Raw genomic sequence first — 18,923 nt, 5'->3', positions numbered from 1 at the left:
GCAAAAAAGGATAAGGAGCAAAAGCTAGCACAAAAGATTAGGTATTGAGATAAAAATATGCAAATAAGCATTGGAGATATCCTTCTTGGTCATTTACAGACTAAAGACAGAAATAGGATTCAATGGTGAAATGTGGAAGGTAAACAAAATGATTAAGGTGGTACAGATCAATGACAAGCCTCCAATCCTAGGTCTTCTCAGGAACTATAAATAGATGTGAGTGAAACCTCAGAAAAGGATGAGGAACAGGCTTGATAGGTTGTTGGATGAGGAGATCCTATACTACCTCTGATAAATGCTGGCAAGTCATTGGACTCTAAAGAGAAGGGAAGGAAACAGGTACCTAAGACAAAGGAGGTGGCAGAATAGTAGAATTTTTAGTCCCTCTGACAAAACCTAAAGAACCCAAACAGCAGTTGTGAAAGAGCATTACTGATAAACAAAAGCTGCAAGTTAAGAAGCTTCCACTGGACTTGAACCTGCCAGTTAGTCACCAGAATTGTTGGCAGTGTATTATGCATAATCAAGAAAAATGACTCACAGTGGCATCTTGAGAAGGAGGGAGAAATAAGGGTTGTGAAGGTGAAAGACAGGAAACTGAAATCAGTGTCACACTCACATCTGAATGAGATAAATGGGCAGCCAGATGTGAAGGGGTAGATTGTTATTGGGAAGATGCCACCAGAGTCTCCAAGGATTCCAAGACCATATCAAAGATGAAACACCTTCAAAACAGAGCAATAAGTTAATCCTGGAGATAAGAAGCAGGTAAACAGTTTTAAGATAAGACAGCAACACAACCTAAAAGTTCCAACAACAGATAAACCATGTTTGTAAAGTATAAACTGAAGACAACAAACAAGCCAAAGTGGAAGTAAGGAAGGAAGGAATGTTCCCAGAACAAATCTCTGCATGTCTGTGAAGAGCTTCAGACAGGAGGTTGATAGTGAAAAGGTACTGTAAAAGAATAATGAGGGTAAGACAGAGGTGGGAAAATTGAGCATGTGTGAGATAATGAGAGAATTTGGGACTCACTCCCTAAAGAGATAAAACTGAACCTAACAGTTGTTGGTCAACATATAAACACTTAGCTCTATGATACGCAAGAACATACTGATCGAAAGCCTGTGAAGGATGAGACATATTAACACCACTGACCAACTGAGAGACAAACTGGTCAGCATAAACCCAACAATAACAAGATGAGGAAAAAAAAAACAACATGAGGTTGGGAAATATATTTATGCAATAACAAAGCAAAATTCAATCTCCCTATGAATGAAGGCCAAAAAATCTCCAGATTGATCACCAGCACCTGAACCCTGTGTTAAAGCGTCTTTCAAACATATCTCAAGTGATTACATTCACTTTGAAATTCATGTTGTAGCAGCCAAAAAAAAGTGTTTGAAGTAAAAATAAAGTAGACCAGAATAAGGATAAGTGCACTGAACTGCTGTCATATTTCTTGACCATTTTAATTTGAAACCTCTTTGATAACTAATTCAATCTCAAACACTAATGAAGACAAAAAAGAATGGTGTCTGAGTGAAAGAGCTGTCCAAAGAGAAGAGATAGTTCAGTAAAGGAACATAGAGGAAGTCACATGCATCATGAGAGTGAACTATGTTAGTAGGGAACTGATGTATGATGATTTGCACAACATGAAGTTAAAATCATTTGATTCCAGTAAGGGTGTTGTGGAAGGCTTGTGGCATAATAAAAACTTTGCATACAAAGGGCAGCACCAGACGAGAATAGTTAATCATGTGAGAGGAGGAAAGTACCATATTGTAAGTGGTATAGTCATTCGACTAAAGTCAACTAAAATATATACAATTTAACATCTGTCATCATATTTATTCTTATTTTTAGATAATTAAAAAAACATCTTCTGATAATGTTTTAAGTTAACTTCTTAAGTGTAGTTCTAATTGCGTTATGGAAGTATTCCAATATGAGATAGGCAATCGAAATGTTATTTTAACCAAGTGTCTAGTTGTTATCCAATTTCATTATAACATTCATGACAATTAGAATCTTCCCGTTTTTAATTTGGATTTTCTCATAAGTTTGTTTGAAATTTTTGACAGCAAGAATTCATTTTTTTACTAAGTAAAAACTCCCATCTACAATAATTACATTACTTTTATAGTCTCATATAAAGCATGATTTTATGAAATAAAGTAGAAACCAACCTCTTAGTTTCTTTACTGAAAATACTTGATAGAATTATATATCTATCCAAGGAAGGCCAATTACATGAATTGTTGTTTTCATGCTACTCTTCCAACACCACAATTTAAAGTTACATTACACAAAAAAAATAAACAATTTTTACAAAGTTCTTAATGATGGTAATTTTCCAAGAAAGGTTAAAAAAAATCAACTGATGTACAAACCAATAAAAGTCCTTTCTTTTCCCCCCTAGAAAAACTTCCATGAAAAATTGATTCTGTTTTTTTTTAAACAATGAGAAAAATCAATCTACAATTAATTCACTTTCCTTTAAAACAACAATAGAGACAATAAAACTGTACAACCACAACTGCAAATAAAATCTTGTAAAAGGCTCACTAACAGATTTTATGCAAGATAAATCCTTCTATCTAAAAATGGATAAAATTAACATGGGATAAAGAAGAGACTGCTTATTCAAACATTAAATTCAAATTCAGAAACAGAATGGACAAACAAGATCTAGATCTATTATTAATGGAATTATCACCACATATTAACTTACTCAAAACAAAGCCTTCAAAACTGATTATAATATGCCTTTCCTACAAGTTTTGTAGAAAATAAATTAAAGAAAGAATTCGTTTTAGATTCATAAAGATCAAATGTATGTTTTAGAAACAGTCTAAAGTTAATAATATCCAAAACCTCCGATTTCTTCATTAGTAATGGATTATCTTAATATTTTATTTCTTAATTAAAATAAGAGAAAGAAAAGCTGAATTAATTTGTGGTCAGTAAAGAGCATTTGTTTATATTGCAGTTTACTTGTAAATTTAAAAATATTCCTTCCTTAAATACTTATTGTAATTGTGAAGAAACAAAGTTAGCATGATTTCATCAATTATGCAAGTTCATTAAACATTGTGAATGTGCAAGTAAAAATATTCCTCTTATGGCTTACTTACATCCTGACCAATATCCCACTTGAGACGAACAGGGGGGGGTAATTCAACTGTCAACTCACCTACTGCATTTCCTTCTTTAGTATAACTATTAGAAACAAATTTATACAGAATAAATATTTTTAATGAGTAAATAGTGTAAGAAGTTTTGTACTACCAGCAAATTCTTATATTAATATATATATATAGACAGATAAATACACCATGGGATAAACTAGTGAATCATGTATGATGTATGTGTTAAAATCATTTGACTACTTAAATATTGAGGAGCAAAACAAAAAAACGGTATAGACAAGGATGCATCTTCACCTCTAACTTATAAAGTGTGAGCTATGGAATACTTGATATGTAAGAAGGATATGCTTTATAAATAGATACATCCTTTAAATAATACTGTTGTTGTATTGTGTAGTTGGATGCGAATGAAACAAAAACCTACTAAGCAGAATATGAAAATTTGGAATAGTTGTATGTGAAGTAAGTACGTGTAGAAACATGAAATGACTATAAATGAAATGTATTTGTACATATGTTTTGTATAAACCTCTTGACTACTCGCCTTTCTGGATAATTGCCATCTTTTTTGGATTGAACTCATGATAATGTGATTTTATAAAATAATGATAAACCAAATTTCCTTGCCAAGAATCAGAAAAAAAACTAGGTGTGAAGACGAAGGCTAGGAATGGCAGGATGAACTACGCAGGAATGAAACTGCTCCAGAAGGAATAGTGTGTTTGGAAGTAGCAATAGTAGAGCACACTGGATCTGAAGCAACTGCTGAAACTGCAGCTGAGTCAGCTGATATGTGGCACTCAAAAGGAATAAAGTAAATGAGAAAAATCATCTTGGGAAGTAGTCCAACTGAAAAATAAACATGAAGGAATGTTTCTGTCCAATACTGACAGCTAGAGCAAATGGATGAAGTATCATAGACCAAAACTGGTCAGTTGGTATTAAGAATAGTGGATTTACATCTCACCCATTTTCTGCAGAGGGAAGAGACATTATAGAGTTATCCCATAAATAAAGTATAAAATCTTCAACATGAACGCCATTATCAGGAGATGATGGAAATACAAAATACTGAGAGAAATGTGAATCATGTAAATAGGAAAGTTATTCAGCAGGAAACTGGACAACATCAGGAGAGGATAATTCTAAAGTTGAGTCACTACCTGAGGCACGAGTAAACACACTTGTAGAAACTACAACTTCTTATATGTTAACATTTATTTTGGAATTCATAACATAAACCAAACACAACTGGGTAAAGGTAGACAAATGCAGAAAATTAATTAATTTCCTTAACAGGGTTTCAGAAATGAAATAATAATACTACAAAATATTAAAATAGAAATAAGTACTATAAGAATTCAAATTAGTTTCAAGACAACACTAAAAAAAGTGTTTTAAGACAAGCACTGCTATAGATTAAGTGACAGTTAGGTTGAATAGCATAGTAGCAGTCACACGAGTATGGTGCGTGCATGTACATAAGGCACTTCTGTTGATGAAAATTTTTTTGCATGATAAGTTGCATGCATAAATCAGCTAAACCATTTGAATGAAGAGGCTATGTAAAAATTCAAGGCTTGTGCCATGCAAAAAAAAATTTGAAAGTTGAGAACACCACTGAATAAGAACAAATATACATGTGAAAAGAATTAGAGTACTTTGATGGAATTCCTAACGATGATTAGAGCTGGGCAATTAGTGTAATTTGTTAATTTTCTCATTGATTGATTACATTTGACTAATTTATTATTCTTACATAAGATAGCTTAAAACATAACATCTAACCCTAGAAGTCAGGTTTTGACATCTGCAGTGGGCAAGAAACTCACAAACAGTTGTGTTTGTGGTGGGCAAAAAATAAAAAAACGTAATATTTCAATTAACTGAATAGTTGAAAATAGTAATAAACAGAAACCCTAATTTCAATTAGACAATTGTTTTCTTGAGTCATGACAATAACTGATTAACCATTTTGCTGAAGGTCAAGTATTAAAGGCCTTGTCATTGTGATTGTTGACTTACATTCAAATGTTTACTGAAAAATTATTTTATGAATTTATCTCAATAAGTTTGGTATTGAATTGTAGATTATAATTCAAACTCTAATATTATATGCGAGTTACTTCCTTAATTTAAAAATAAATATTAAAAGACATATAAATATCAATTCTCATGAGTCACATGGTATGTTGAATGCAGCACTAGTTAAAATTAGATGTTTGTGATGTCAAATTATGTACTCATACTTCCAATATTAACAAGGTAGAATATAAAATAAAACCTATCTTTTTATTTTGCTGAGATATGACTTACGTACTGAATCAAAATTGCAGTCTTGTTCACCTCCTTCCGTTTTTGGAAACAGTCCCTTATATACACTTACTTCAATATATGACACATGAATAACCAATCAAAAGCTTAGAATCTCCCCATGTAGTTTTCTCAGCTATTTTAATCTGTTAGAACTAAATACAACTTAGTTATTAAGCTTGATAAATTATAATGGAATTATATGGTATTGATATAGTAATTTGTAAGTTTTTGGTTATTTGACTGTATACTTAAATCTTAAAAAAATACTTTATTTCATATCCTGCTCAGCAACCTATGTCCAACAGCAACCAAGTTCATAGGTTATAGCCAGAAGACATAATTGTTTAATTTCTTTATTTATTGTTCTATATTTCAAGTAAAACAAGTTTAACAACTTATTTCTAAATAGTAAGTCTTTATACATATATAATAATTGAAGTGTAACTACATATTATAAAATACTAGTCACTCTGTTAAGACCAAAGGTCAGTTTTATGTTATTGAATACTTAAATGTTTCTGCAAGTTTATTTTTACCCAAGGTTGATAAAGTCTTCAGAAAGGCAAAATTCCCACAGATGAGCCATAATTGGAGCATCAGCCCTGCCAAAACGAAACAAAAAGCATATTAAGATATTATTATTCCTGATGACAAATGTTTCACTTGTAAATATTTATAATCATGCCAAAAATAAAAAGATAAGCTTTCAAATACCATAATTATGTACTAGTACCAATTGACATTTATTAATCATAATCACTACAACTGTCACAGACAGTGACAATAGAACTTCCTAGAACAACTTTGGGTATTGCATATGAACATTTCAAAGATGTTTTATTTTGCTGAAAATCAGCTAGAAATTCCTATCTATGTTGCTGCATACATTACAGCTTAATTTAATATTAATCAAATATAAATCATTTAAAAAAAAACATTATTTTGCAAATAAAATTAAACAATATAGCAAACACTTACCAGGAGTGTTCTGCATTAAAACCAATCTAAAAACGGAGACAATATATCATGTCAGAATGAGTTAAGTTGTTTTTTTTATATATATAATAATTCTTAAACTAATATTTTACATGCTATCAATACACTTTTAAGATTCAATATAATTACAATTCTAATGCTTGAATAGTTTTCACAAATATGAAACAACTCTGAGCATCTTGCTAACAAACATACATCAACACAAAATTTTATCACAAGACAACAATGTACTAGCAGTCATATTACTTTCTTGAAATTTATATTATAATATACTCAAAGCTTTTTAAAGTTAAAAACTATGGATAAGTTAAATGTGTCTTATTGAAACTTGCCACACAAAAATTAATCCAATGTTTCTGTATTAAATGTTAAAACAGATGTGTGATATTATAAAATGTAATGTATTGAGTAAATTATTAAATTCAAACACTGCATAATTCATTGCTTTATATGCTACATTATTCTTTTTAAACACAAAAATGTATACAAATATACACTGTTTTAAAGGTTCAAAACAATGAAATGTGTATTTTTTATAAAATACAAATTACAACCAAGTAAACACATAAATGCTTTGAAATTTCACTCACTCTTCCATTTCTGGTCACAACCAGATTAAATGACTTATCATACCATCTGTCATAACCCTTCCCATGTAGTAATAGTTGACTAAATCGATCCAGCTCTGAAGAATCTTTCTGAGGGCAGGAGAACAAGTCACATCAACACAACAGTTTTATAGGTAAAAAGGGTTTTGCAAAAGATTCATTTTTCTAATTTTTTTCCAAACAACATCAGAATACTTATGGTAAAACAATACAACACAAATACTGAGACTTATTCATAATGCTCATAAAAGTTACACAAAATCAAAATAAGTATGTATTTATTATTGTCAACTTTTATTTTCGAAAGTTAAAAACATAACAAATGAAACAAATTCCATGTTTATTACACTTTAAACTTCATACAAAAAATTATTTTAATCTTACGAATATTACCAACAAGTTATGAATGTATATAAAATATTTACTAGAAGAAAAATAACTTTTTAAAAGCTGTTTCATCATAATCAACAAATTTAAGAAATATAGTTTACAACCTTAAATCAAGTTTATAAGAATAGAACAGTTCAAATATTTCTGAATGTGAAATAAGGCTTCATTCATGCATTTGTTTTTAATGTCTTGAAACTTACAGGGTCAAATTCAAAGCTTTCATCTTCTAAAACTACACAGAAGGCTGCCTGTGAAAAATAAACATCAGTGACATAAATAACAACTCTGCTTATTAAAATGAAACAAAGTATACTCTTCTTCTTCAATGTTAAATATTTACATAAAAATCATCAGAAATAAAATTCTAACCTAAACTTTGTTTAGACAATTCAGTACCAACAAGTATTACAAACCTCAATATTTCATAAATGTATTAGATCCATCAAATAAAAGTAAATCAACCTTCAATTATATTTTCCAACAATTAACTTTAGAGAGTTACATTCAAAATTTAATTAAATCTTTATTATCAATGTGTAAAAATAAAGTTGGCATTAAAAGATAGTTATTAAATAAAATATTAATATTATACAAATTTTTAATTTTATAAGGAAATACTTTTTTAAAATCCTCAATTTCTCTTAGTATGAGAATTGTAACATTTATTTTCTGGGCTATCCCTCTTCTCTATTAAATTTACCACCCCTATGAGATGTGTAGAATTTAACATAATGTACTCATTATATATTACTAAGGCAAAGTGTCATTTTTATATCCTTTTTTCTTATTTCTTCACAAAGCTGTCAACTACAAAATAACAACCATATGCCATGCATATCCTTTCTCACAAATTGCTAATACTTCTTTCTTATGTTTTACGATATGTTATTTATAACCAATAGAAACAAATGGTTTACTCTGTCAAATTACAAATTACATTATATTCTTTCTGTATAGAGTACTGTCTATTTCATCTCTAGTTTGAAATCTTTTCCTCACAGTATTCACATCAACAAGTTTAACTAAATTTTTAAAGGCTCTTATCCCATAGTTAGAAAACCAAATAAGTTATGAGAGTAATAAGATATTGTATGCTTTGTGCATTTTATTACTGTGTGTTCTGGGGTGCATAAATATGGTTTAGTGTACTAGTACTGTTAGTATAAAAAAGAAGGTTTAACTTTCATCTACAGTCAACAGCAAAGAAACAAAAGGAAACAAACAGTTAACCTTTTTATCGTTTATATTCTTTATGTATTATTATTAAAGTAATTAAATGTAATATTCATAAACTTACTAGGATAGATAAGGTTAAACAATACAAAACAATTCTTCACGAAGTATGCTCACAAACAGCTTGTATATTATGCAATTCAATACATTACCCTAAGCTGTGTGTTCACCAAGTGATTTGCAACTTGAGTGGTGGTATTACCAGATAAACATGGGTCAAAAGCCAAAACAACAATAGACTAACTATAAACACATGTGCACTGTTACAAGTTTTAAGCTATTTAAGATAAGCAATTATATTTTCCTGTTAAAATTTACAGCCATTCTAGAAAGAAAAGTGGATAATTTTGAATTATTTCTTTTTTTTTTCTAGTTGTTAAAAGGTCAGTTAAGTTGACTATATGTACATAGAGTTAGGGTGGAAAAAATAATGGAAAAATATAAAGTTTTACTCAAAGAAAAAATGCTGATATTTACTCAGGAAGTTTTAAATATTATGCAAATGAAAGGTAACATTTTCTAACACTCAAAATGCATTATCAAGACGTACTTACCTAAAGCTACCTTGACCTTCATTTACCCTCTAAGCATTATTAAATGTTTCAGCAGCTTTTATATCCCTTCCCTTTTGCTCCATTGCAGCAACATGCAACTACCCACTACTGATCATACTGTGCCACCTGATCTAACACAAATAGCTCCCTCTACCATTACAGGACAGTCCTCACATTCACAACTAGTATTCTAATGTTTATACACATGTTTCAACTCATACTTCACATGACTGCAAGAATTTGATTGTGTTTGGCCACAAGTTTATGTGATGGAAACTTTTAAAACAGCATTATGTCCTCTCATCCAAAGCTAGAATCCCACACTACAAATGTGGAAGGTCCAGTGATTGATTTTGTTTTGAATTTCACACAAAGCTACAAAAGGGCAGTCAGTACTAACCATCCCTAATCTAGCAGTTTAAGACAAGAAGGAAGGCAGCTAGTCATCACCACCCACCACTAACTCTTGGACTACTCTTTTACCAACAAATAGTGGGACAGACTGTACATTACAATGCCCCCACAACTGAAAGAGCAAGCATGTTTGGTGTGACAGGAATTTGAATCTGTGACTGTCGGATTACAAGTCAAGTGCCTTAACCACCTGGCCATGCCAGACCAAGGGCCAATGAAGGTGCAAAAGTAATCAAACAAGCAGAGAACCACTACCATGAAAGAATAGGTGTGCCATAATTACAAAAGGAGGCACACCTGTGGAGTATTGCACTACTTCTGAACCAAGTATGCTCATCACCTAGTAATAAGACACATGGTGTAGAACTTAATAGACAGGCACCATGTCATGTAAATCAAATTCTGTCCTTGGCAACAGATAGTACATAAAATATCCATATATGTAACAAGAATTAGCACATGATGCAATCATACTTAGATTTGAAGTTGCATATAAACAGATATAAGAATGCATGGCTAGAGCTAAGACAGTGAACACATAAGATGAGGCTAAATGTGGTGTAGGGTAGTCAAAAAGAAACAACTGAATGCACTTACTGAAAGTACTCATTGCCAAAGAGCTAACAAAACACAAACATGTAAAGTCTACAAAGGATATAAAAATAACAAACCAACAAAACTATGAAAGTCGACCTAAAACCTAAACAGTAAATAACACCTAAAGCACACAAACACTCGAGGAACACAGAAATTAAACAACTCTTAAATATCAAAAATATAAGTTTACCCCAAAAAATTATAAGAAAAAGGACAAAAATAAAAAGGTACAAATTTACAATAACAAAGTACACTCACATCTAATTCCCAATTAGATGTGACTAGTAGTAAAGAAAAAGGTCCTTAACAAAGTAACATTAACAATGAAAAGTAAAAATGCAAACCAAAACAAAGGAACAATCAAACTCCAAATGCAAGTTTAAATTAAACTAACCCAGATGGTAAAAGATGTACAAGAGTCTAATATACCCAACACTGAGCAGGTAAGACATGAATGGCCGAAATTGTTGAGTGTGAAAATTAGGTCCACCCACACAAGCTCACAGAAAGTCATTGAATATGAAGTGAGAAATACACATTGAAAACTTACCACAGATCTTCTGGGAAAAGCAATGATACTTAACCCAGCAGATTACTTGAAAGAACAGTAACAGGTAGAAAATGTTGTAAAAGAACATATTGTACCTATATCTCCTTCTTCACACAAATCGTAATGTGAAAGAAGGAAAAGTACTGGATGAACTTAAGACACAAACTAAAGACTGTGCTTCCCCAGCAGACATTGTCAACCCTGAGACCTGGCATGAATTTCATCATCTCTCATATTAAATCTCAAATTCATAAGAACAACTAAGAATTTAGAAAAAGAAATATTTCAAAAACAAATGAGTAGAAACATTGGAAATCAAATGCAAGAAGTCAAAACTAATATAAATTTGTGGTCAAACACAATCAAAATCTTGTTATCACATGGAGAATGACTTGAAACATGTCTATAGATTAGAATACAAACTGAGAATGTGAGAACTATGCTTTAATGGTAGAGGGAGCTATTTGTGGTAGTATGGGTTGCATGCTATGATTGGTGATTGGTAGAAGATTGTCACATGATCAGCACATGTTGCTGCAATGGAGAAAAAATGCAAGGGTATAAAAGCTCTTGAAAATTTTAGCAATGCTTAGAGGGTGAATCAAAGTAACAATAGCTTTGGGTGAGAGGAAGTAGTGCTGTTTTAGAATTTGACAATTTGCAGGTAAAGTATTTTTAACTTTAACATGAAAATCCCAATGTACTCTGATTCCATATATTCATGAACAAATGTTTAGTACAATTAATTTAAAAAATTTGATCCTTTGTGTACAAAAGACTTGTATGGTTTACTGAAAAACTTGCCAATTTAGGGGAACTTATAGTGTGAAAACTCTTAAAGCCACTTTGGGGTCAAAAAGTTTTGTCTAATTCACCAAGCCCATACTGAGAGGGTCTAAAGATTTAGGTAAATAGACAATAAAAGACAAAGTTTAAAAAAAAATCCAATTTTTAGTTTTCTGTCCAAATATATTTCTTTCAATGAAATGCAAAAGTATATCACTGATCAATTAATGCAATTACAAGTTGTAAATAAACAAAAGAAATGCAGCATGTTTTATCTTAATGCATTTTAACAATATCTAGAGTGATTTGGTTGGAACACAAAAGTGTAAAGCAAGCAATTTACATATTACGATATAAGAATAACCATGACTTCTTCCTATACATTTCTATCTTATCATGCTTTAATACCAGAATGATCAATATTAAATTCAATTAGAAAAATACTGTACCTCTGACATGTACAATATTATTTTATTACAGTAGGTTTAAAATTAAAATGTTCTCTCACTTGTGGGAAATTCTGTAGTAGGTAAGTAAAAACATTATGAAGATTAACAAGTAATAAAATTTAAGAAGTGAAATCATAATTATGTTTTCATAGATAGAACCAATTGTACTACACTTTAAGCAACATACAACTATAATAAAAAAAACAAGACTGTGTGTTAAAGATTGAATTACTTGCTATTACCTACATACCTCACCAAAACATTCTTACCTTTTCAATTGCATCCAGAGAAGGTTTATTTAATCCTTTACAAAAATATTGATTTCTTGTTGTAGCCCAGGTTACTCTAGAGTAAAAATAAACCAAATGTTGTGAATAGCCTTGTTGATGAAAGTAAACAGAACACTCTACATGTTATAATTCAAAAGAAGTCCTGAAAAAATTTATGAAGAAAAGTTATGATTTATAAACAAAAGGTTACTCAGCATTAACCCTCTCACCATGGGTATCCTTTACTATGGATGACACAGATTGTCTACATTCAAAAGTTTATTAGTTACTTTTTGTTTAAATTACACCAATTAAACACAGCATAAAATTTTAGCTAATAATCCACATCTTAATAGTATAAGAGTTTTAATTTTACAAGGCAATATTTAAAAAAAATACTGAATTTCCCATAGTGTGACATTTTCTCTAGAAATCTTCTCTATTTGATCCAACACACCTTCAAAAAGTATAAAATTAAACATAAAGCATTTACCATAAAATCACTATTGCCAAGAAAGACCATAATTTGTAGTCTTCAATTCTGTTTTGTTACTGAACTATCAAAGAATAAAACCAGACCCCTCCTGCCACACCTACTTGTCACATCCTCTCTTTCAGGATTTGTTAATATTTCTCTCTTGTATTTAACTGTACATTACATACAAATTAAAATAAAGTCAAGATTTTCATTTACTAAGTAGTGTATCATGTAACATTGTGTTCTGAAATTGTGAATTTCACTCAGAGTACAAGTTTTGTTCCTGCAGAATAATTAACAAGTAGCTTAGGTGAACTTCTAACAGCTCTTGTTGCATAATTAGAAAGCCAGAAAAGTTAAGAGTTTGAGGGAAATTATCTATGTTTTTACATGTTATTAGTGTATATTCTTTAGTGCAATATTTAATTAAGAATAATTATTTAATACATTACAACAATTAGTAAAAGAAAAGTAGGGTTAAGTGTCACTGACAATCAACAACAAGAAGGACTAGATAAAAACTTTATTTCTTGTTTTTAAGCTTGTTATTTATTTATTATTATAACAATAACTAAAATACACAAGTACAATTTTTTTTAGATAGTTTAGATTAGACAAAATAAACAATAACATAAAGATGTTTCACAAGGCACGTACGGGAGCAGCTCATAGTAGCTCATGGGTAATATAATTCAATAGCATAATGTTAGCTGCACATTCCTTGAATGTTTTACAACTTATATTGGTGTGGATGGTAGCCATAGTTCAGAGGGCAATAAACTTTAATTATAAATAGGTGTATACTGTTATAAGCTTAAAATTACTTAGGATAAAAAAAAATAGTTTCATGTTAGAAGTTGAAGTCATTCTAGAAAGAAAAAAAAGGGTAGGATACATTTATATCAATTTTTTTCTTTGGTGGTTATGAGGTCAGTCACACTGATTGATCCCCTTTAAGATAGGACAGAAAAAATAACAGTAATAATATGCATGAAAAAAAAAAAACGTTTGAAATATATTTAGGAGGTATTAGGTATTATACAAAAGGATTTGGGATGAAAAAAAGTATTTTTATCTTAAGATGAAAATTACTTTTCATACAGAGTATTTAAAACAAATACTCAATATATTCATGGAAAATGTTTTTAGTTTATCAAAAACACTTCACTAGAAAAATATGATTTTTCTTGTATGTCAAAGACAAACAATGTTAACTGAAAGACTACCAAATTTTGTGAAGACGTACACATTACACTGAAAGTTAAAAGTTAAAATCTACAAAGACTTTAAACAAGTACAAAAAAATCACGTGATCAGTCAAACTGATCAAGCCTGTATTGAGAGAGTAGAGATAAATTGAATATGCAATATACCATTCTGGTAATGGTCTTACTAATAGTTGCAAATATAATTATTGTTAGAACCATTAACTAAAGGAATTCATTACACAGTACCATTGTATAGTGTGTATAAGGCGTAATTAAATGTTTGTCAACTAATAAAAGGCAAATTTAGGTAATTGATTAACTTGTTTCACTATACTGGTTACTTAGAATTTAAAAGATTAATCAATGTTTGTCATTGTAACATAACAGAAAATAAGTTTCTATTTTTGGTAGATAATATGATTGCCATTTATTAGTTAACACAGTACTTCCATTTTTAAAGTTGGCCATTAAGTCATCATTAGAATATAAATATTTTAAAACACACAAGAGGTATTTGTAATATTAACATGTGAAGTTTCAAATTACACTTGATTTCCTTTCTAATATATATTTAGGTACATGGTCCTGTGCAAGGCCTAACCCTGCAGATTGGTGTTAAAATTATTAGGTTAATGTGGAATAAAAATATTTGCTGTTTTTCTTCTTAGTTTCATTCATTGGAGAAACTACACCGAGAGCCAATAATGAAGTCCAGAATGCCAATTTAAAAAATTAGGGAGTGTAAATCTGTCTCACAAAGAGAACTCAGTTTTTTCAAGAGTGAAGGTATTTATGACTACTTGACATCTTAAGACTTAATATAATAGGGTCTACTATACAGCTTTGATCCAAATTAAAGTTAAATTAGCTAGTTTTGTTTTACATAGACACAAATAACTAATCTTTTAACTATTAAAGTTAGAACCAAAGGTATGAATTTTACTCTGAAGGTAAAATAAAAACGTTTATTCTGTGTTATATGTTTCAGTGTTCCACGCCACATCCTATAAATAAACACTGTTTAGACAGGAATGGTCTTGAAATGATTTATCTTTATCCACATTCTGTAATGCAACAAATACTTCAAATTATAAGACAAAACCAATAATAAAGGAAAGTACCCCTCCTAAGTTATCACCTAGATGACTGACATTCAAAAACACAACATATTACATAAAACTTGTTTTATCTTTAACTAACAATTTTTATTCAGAAAAAAAATTGTTATGGAAGAAAAATTAATACCATAGCACATGCAAAAAAGAATAAAATATTCAAATAATGCACTCAAGCAAGTACATACAGTGTGTTTTGTATAAACAAGGCTTTGTTCGTTATGAGTTTTGTGGATTAAACATGACTGTTTTGGAAACAAAACACTTTCAAAATGCTAGATCCGCACCTGTGTGCTGCAGTTAATGCTCCAAGTTTTTCTTCACCAGCTTGAGGAAGGCTGTCATCTTGAATTATTTTTTCTAGCTGCCTACAGAATGCACATTCAAAACCTTAAATCATACAAACTACATGCATGTGGGTTCTGAGAAGTTTCAAAAATTGTTAAACATTATATAACACTGATATACAATCTCACTAGTTAAGAGCTGTTGATAGAAGCTATCTAACACTGGCATGTAATCTCATTAGGTAGGAGTTCTTGACCAATACTATCTAACATTGATATATATTGATTGATTGATTGATTTAGTGTTTTATGGCACAAAGCAGATAGGCTATCTGCACCAAACGTCCAGTAACAAGGTAAAAATAAATAAATTAAACAATAAAAGGAAATGAACGTAAAACAAAACATCATTGAAAAACAGAAAAAGCATAAAATCAATGTTGACACCTAGTCTACAATGTTAAGAGAGAAAGCAGAGTAAGAGAAGTTGTAAAGGACTTTCTCTAGCAAAATGGTAATGATCATAACCCGCCAGGAAGACTAACAGGTAAGTACAAGTTTTTGAGCTTTCCATGCCAAGTGGCAAGCAGGATTCCATCACGGATGAGAATATCGTGGAAAACGTGTCGAGATTTTAAGAATACACTGAGCAGCTGCTTGTATAATACAGTCAGGTACCGCTGCCACACAGTTGTCTATTGATGGCTGTTTCATGATGGCTGGATCAAGTTCTGCGAGAGCAGTGAAAGTGGACCAGTCTGCCTGATCCAGCTTTCACTGGGGCACGCGGGTAAGGTGGCATCGACCACGACCAGTCTCTCTCAAAAGTATAGGAAAATGATCACTGCCTAGTGGATTATTGTGAACCCTCCATGAAAAATGGGAAAATAATGAAGGGAAGCAAACCAAAAGATCAGTAGCAATAAAGGACTGACTAGGTGCATGAAAATAAGTGGAAGAACCAGTATTGAAAAGAGAAAGATTGTGATCAGAAAGCATACGCTCTACAGAGCGACCCCTCCTATCAATAACAGCACTTCCCCGGAGGGGATGATGCGCATTAAATTCCCCAGGATTAGAAATGGAGACGGCAAACGTTCAACGAGAGCAACAAGGTCTGATTGACCATGCCAAGGTCAATCTGGAGATGTCTCTCCAGGGGACAGGTAGAGAGAACAAACAATGATGGTATGACCCAAGGAAACACAGATGGCTATGGCCTCCAAGGGTGTGTTGAGTAACAAAGACAGGGTGGGCATATGCTGATCAACCAATAGTGCCACCCTTCCCTGTACTCGTCCATCACACAGCCTGTCATTTCTGTACAGAGAAAACTGCAGAATAGTGACTGTATCAGCAGGTTTTAAAAATGTTTCTTGTAAGGAAAGACATACAATTTGGTAGGAAGCAATCAGTGTTTTGATATCATCCAGATTAGAACGTAAACCTTGACAGTTCCATTGTATCAAGTTGGCCATTTTTAATGATGGGTAGGCAAAGTGGCTGGAGAACCCTTTTGTTTATGACGACGTCTTTTTTCCTTACTGTCCTTATTCGGAGGAGGTCTAATCAACCTCCATGGATTCTGCCCTGGGTCGATTGGGCAGGTCTTTGTTGTTGGAAGGGGATTCCAGTGACTGAGGATGCAAACGAATGATTTTTAGCATCGTGGGGTTGGAAAAAAAAATGTATCAGAAGAAATGCCTGTATTTGAAACCGAAGGATTTGGATCTTGAGATTTGTTGGACTGTATGGAAGGAACAGAGATGAGTGTAGAAGTCGATTCATCAACCTTTTTAACCATGGAGGTCAAAAGGCTTTTCATTTGTTTTGAAAACTATTCTCTTGGAGGTACAGAGAGATCTGTCTGCACTCCCACTGTAGTAGTGGAACGAAGTGCAGCAGCATATCTCCGAGATGGAGTGGCAGACAGCAATTTCCGAGCATCAGGATAACTAATGTTATGGGTCATTTTCAAACGCTGCACCTCTTTTTCCTCCAACCATTTTGAGCAAGAACGAAAGTAGGAAGGGTGAGAACCATTGCAGTTGACGCAATGTGGGTCCTTATTACACTCATAGGCATCGTGGTCCTTGCCACCACAAGGAGCACATGTCAGGGAAGCACGACAGGACGTCTTTGACTGTCCGAACTTCTGAAATTGGAAACATAGAAGAGGGTTTAGAATGTACGACCATACCCTGCAAATTAGATAACCTGCCTTGATGGGGGCAGATGCACGTGGTAATGTAAGTGTGAAAACAAGGATATTTGTTGGCAGTGTAACTCCATCTTTGCAATTGGAGATGCGCCTCATTGCAGAAACTCCATTAGAGGAGAGGCCAGCAAGAATCTCTGACTCAGGGATGTTCTTCAAGTCCCTCTCAACAATAACTCCTCGTGATGAATTCAAGGTAGCATGAGGGGTAACCTCAAAAGGTACATCCCCAATTACCTTTGAATTCAAGAGGAGTTCACTGTGTTGGGATGTGGATGTTTCAACCAATATGTCTCCAGATCGAAGCTTCTTTACTGACTTTGGAGAGCCAGCAAGTCCCTCTAGTCCCTTCTGAATAAAAAAGGGGAGCATTTGCCCTAAAGGTTTTTCTGAAAGAGAATGTAATATAAGAAAATGTGGAACAGGTGTTACAGATGTTGAAGATTGCTGCTCAGAGTCTTCAAGACATGGTCATTTACCTATTGACTGTTTTTTCATTATTTTATTTAAATTTTTTGTTGGAGGATCCATAGAAAAAAGGAAAATTTCAGTACCCACTGACCCCACCCACCATGGAGCCCTATGAGGGGACGCACTACAATGTCATGCAAGGACATTGCAGCAACACCAGGGTTTCGTGAGCACTATACCCAAACACCAGCATCAGACACAATGTCCACAACACCCGTTGAGAACTTCCAACACTGGTACTTGGTTGACTCTAGCCCAAGTGGACCAGCCAATTGACCCAAGGGGGGCCACCCAAAGGCCGCCCGTCTACAGAAATTCAAGGCCAAAGTGGTGTGTTAGGGTTGGACCCCTCAACCACCAGGATCCTCTCCTCCCCTTCACAGGTCGCCATGCACAGCAAACACGTGGGTGGATGTTTAGATCCCAGAAGAGGTAAACTGAAAGAACAGAACCTTCCATGGGAGGTCCCCTCACCACGTACAGGAATCCACACCGAGGGGCATTGATATATAATCTTACTAGTTAGGAGTTGGTAAAAAACTAACAATGATACATAATCTCACTAGTTAGAAGTTATTGACAAAAGCTATCCATCACAGACATGTAGTCTCATTAGATGAGAGTTGTCAATCAATATTATCTAACATTGATATATAATCACACTAAGTGGTAGTTGGTAGTAGACACTACCTAATACTGATATATAAACTAACTAGCTAGTGGATTATAAATTATCTGTTGTTGACATACTCACACATATATATACTCTTTCAAGCTAAGAATTGTTGGATATCTGTCTGATAAGTTTAATTGTGTTTTGAAGTAA

General features: G+C 32.4%; 1 pseudogene across 1 annotated transcript in view; it reads right to left on the bottom strand.

Annotated features, from left to right (window-relative positions):
* Nucleotides 1-18,923, bottom strand: part of LOC143253172 (carnitine O-palmitoyltransferase 1, liver isoform-like) — a 101,266-nt pseudogene that overhangs the window by 18,306 nt on the left and 64,037 nt on the right. Inside the window, exons 11-17 of the transcript XR_013029423.1 lie at nt 15,409-15,489; nt 12,321-12,396; nt 7,669-7,716; nt 7,061-7,168; nt 6,453-6,478; nt 6,011-6,076; nt 3,144-3,228 (exon numbers count right to left, since the gene is read on the bottom strand). The product of XR_013029423.1 is annotated as a carnitine O-palmitoyltransferase 1, liver isoform-like (transcript). The remainder of the gene's footprint in view (nt 1-3,143; nt 3,229-6,010; nt 6,077-6,452; nt 6,479-7,060; nt 7,169-7,668; nt 7,717-12,320; nt 12,397-15,408; nt 15,490-18,923) is intronic.

The sequence above is a fragment of the Tachypleus tridentatus genome, chromosome 6 (assembly GCF_004210375.1).
Source record: "Tachypleus tridentatus isolate NWPU-2018 chromosome 6, ASM421037v1, whole genome shotgun sequence".
Taxonomy (NCBI): Eukaryota; Metazoa; Arthropoda; class Merostomata; order Xiphosura; family Limulidae; genus Tachypleus; species Tachypleus tridentatus.
The sequence above is the reverse complement of the archived record's forward strand: the minus strand, read 5'-3'. Positions and strand labels throughout refer to the sequence as shown.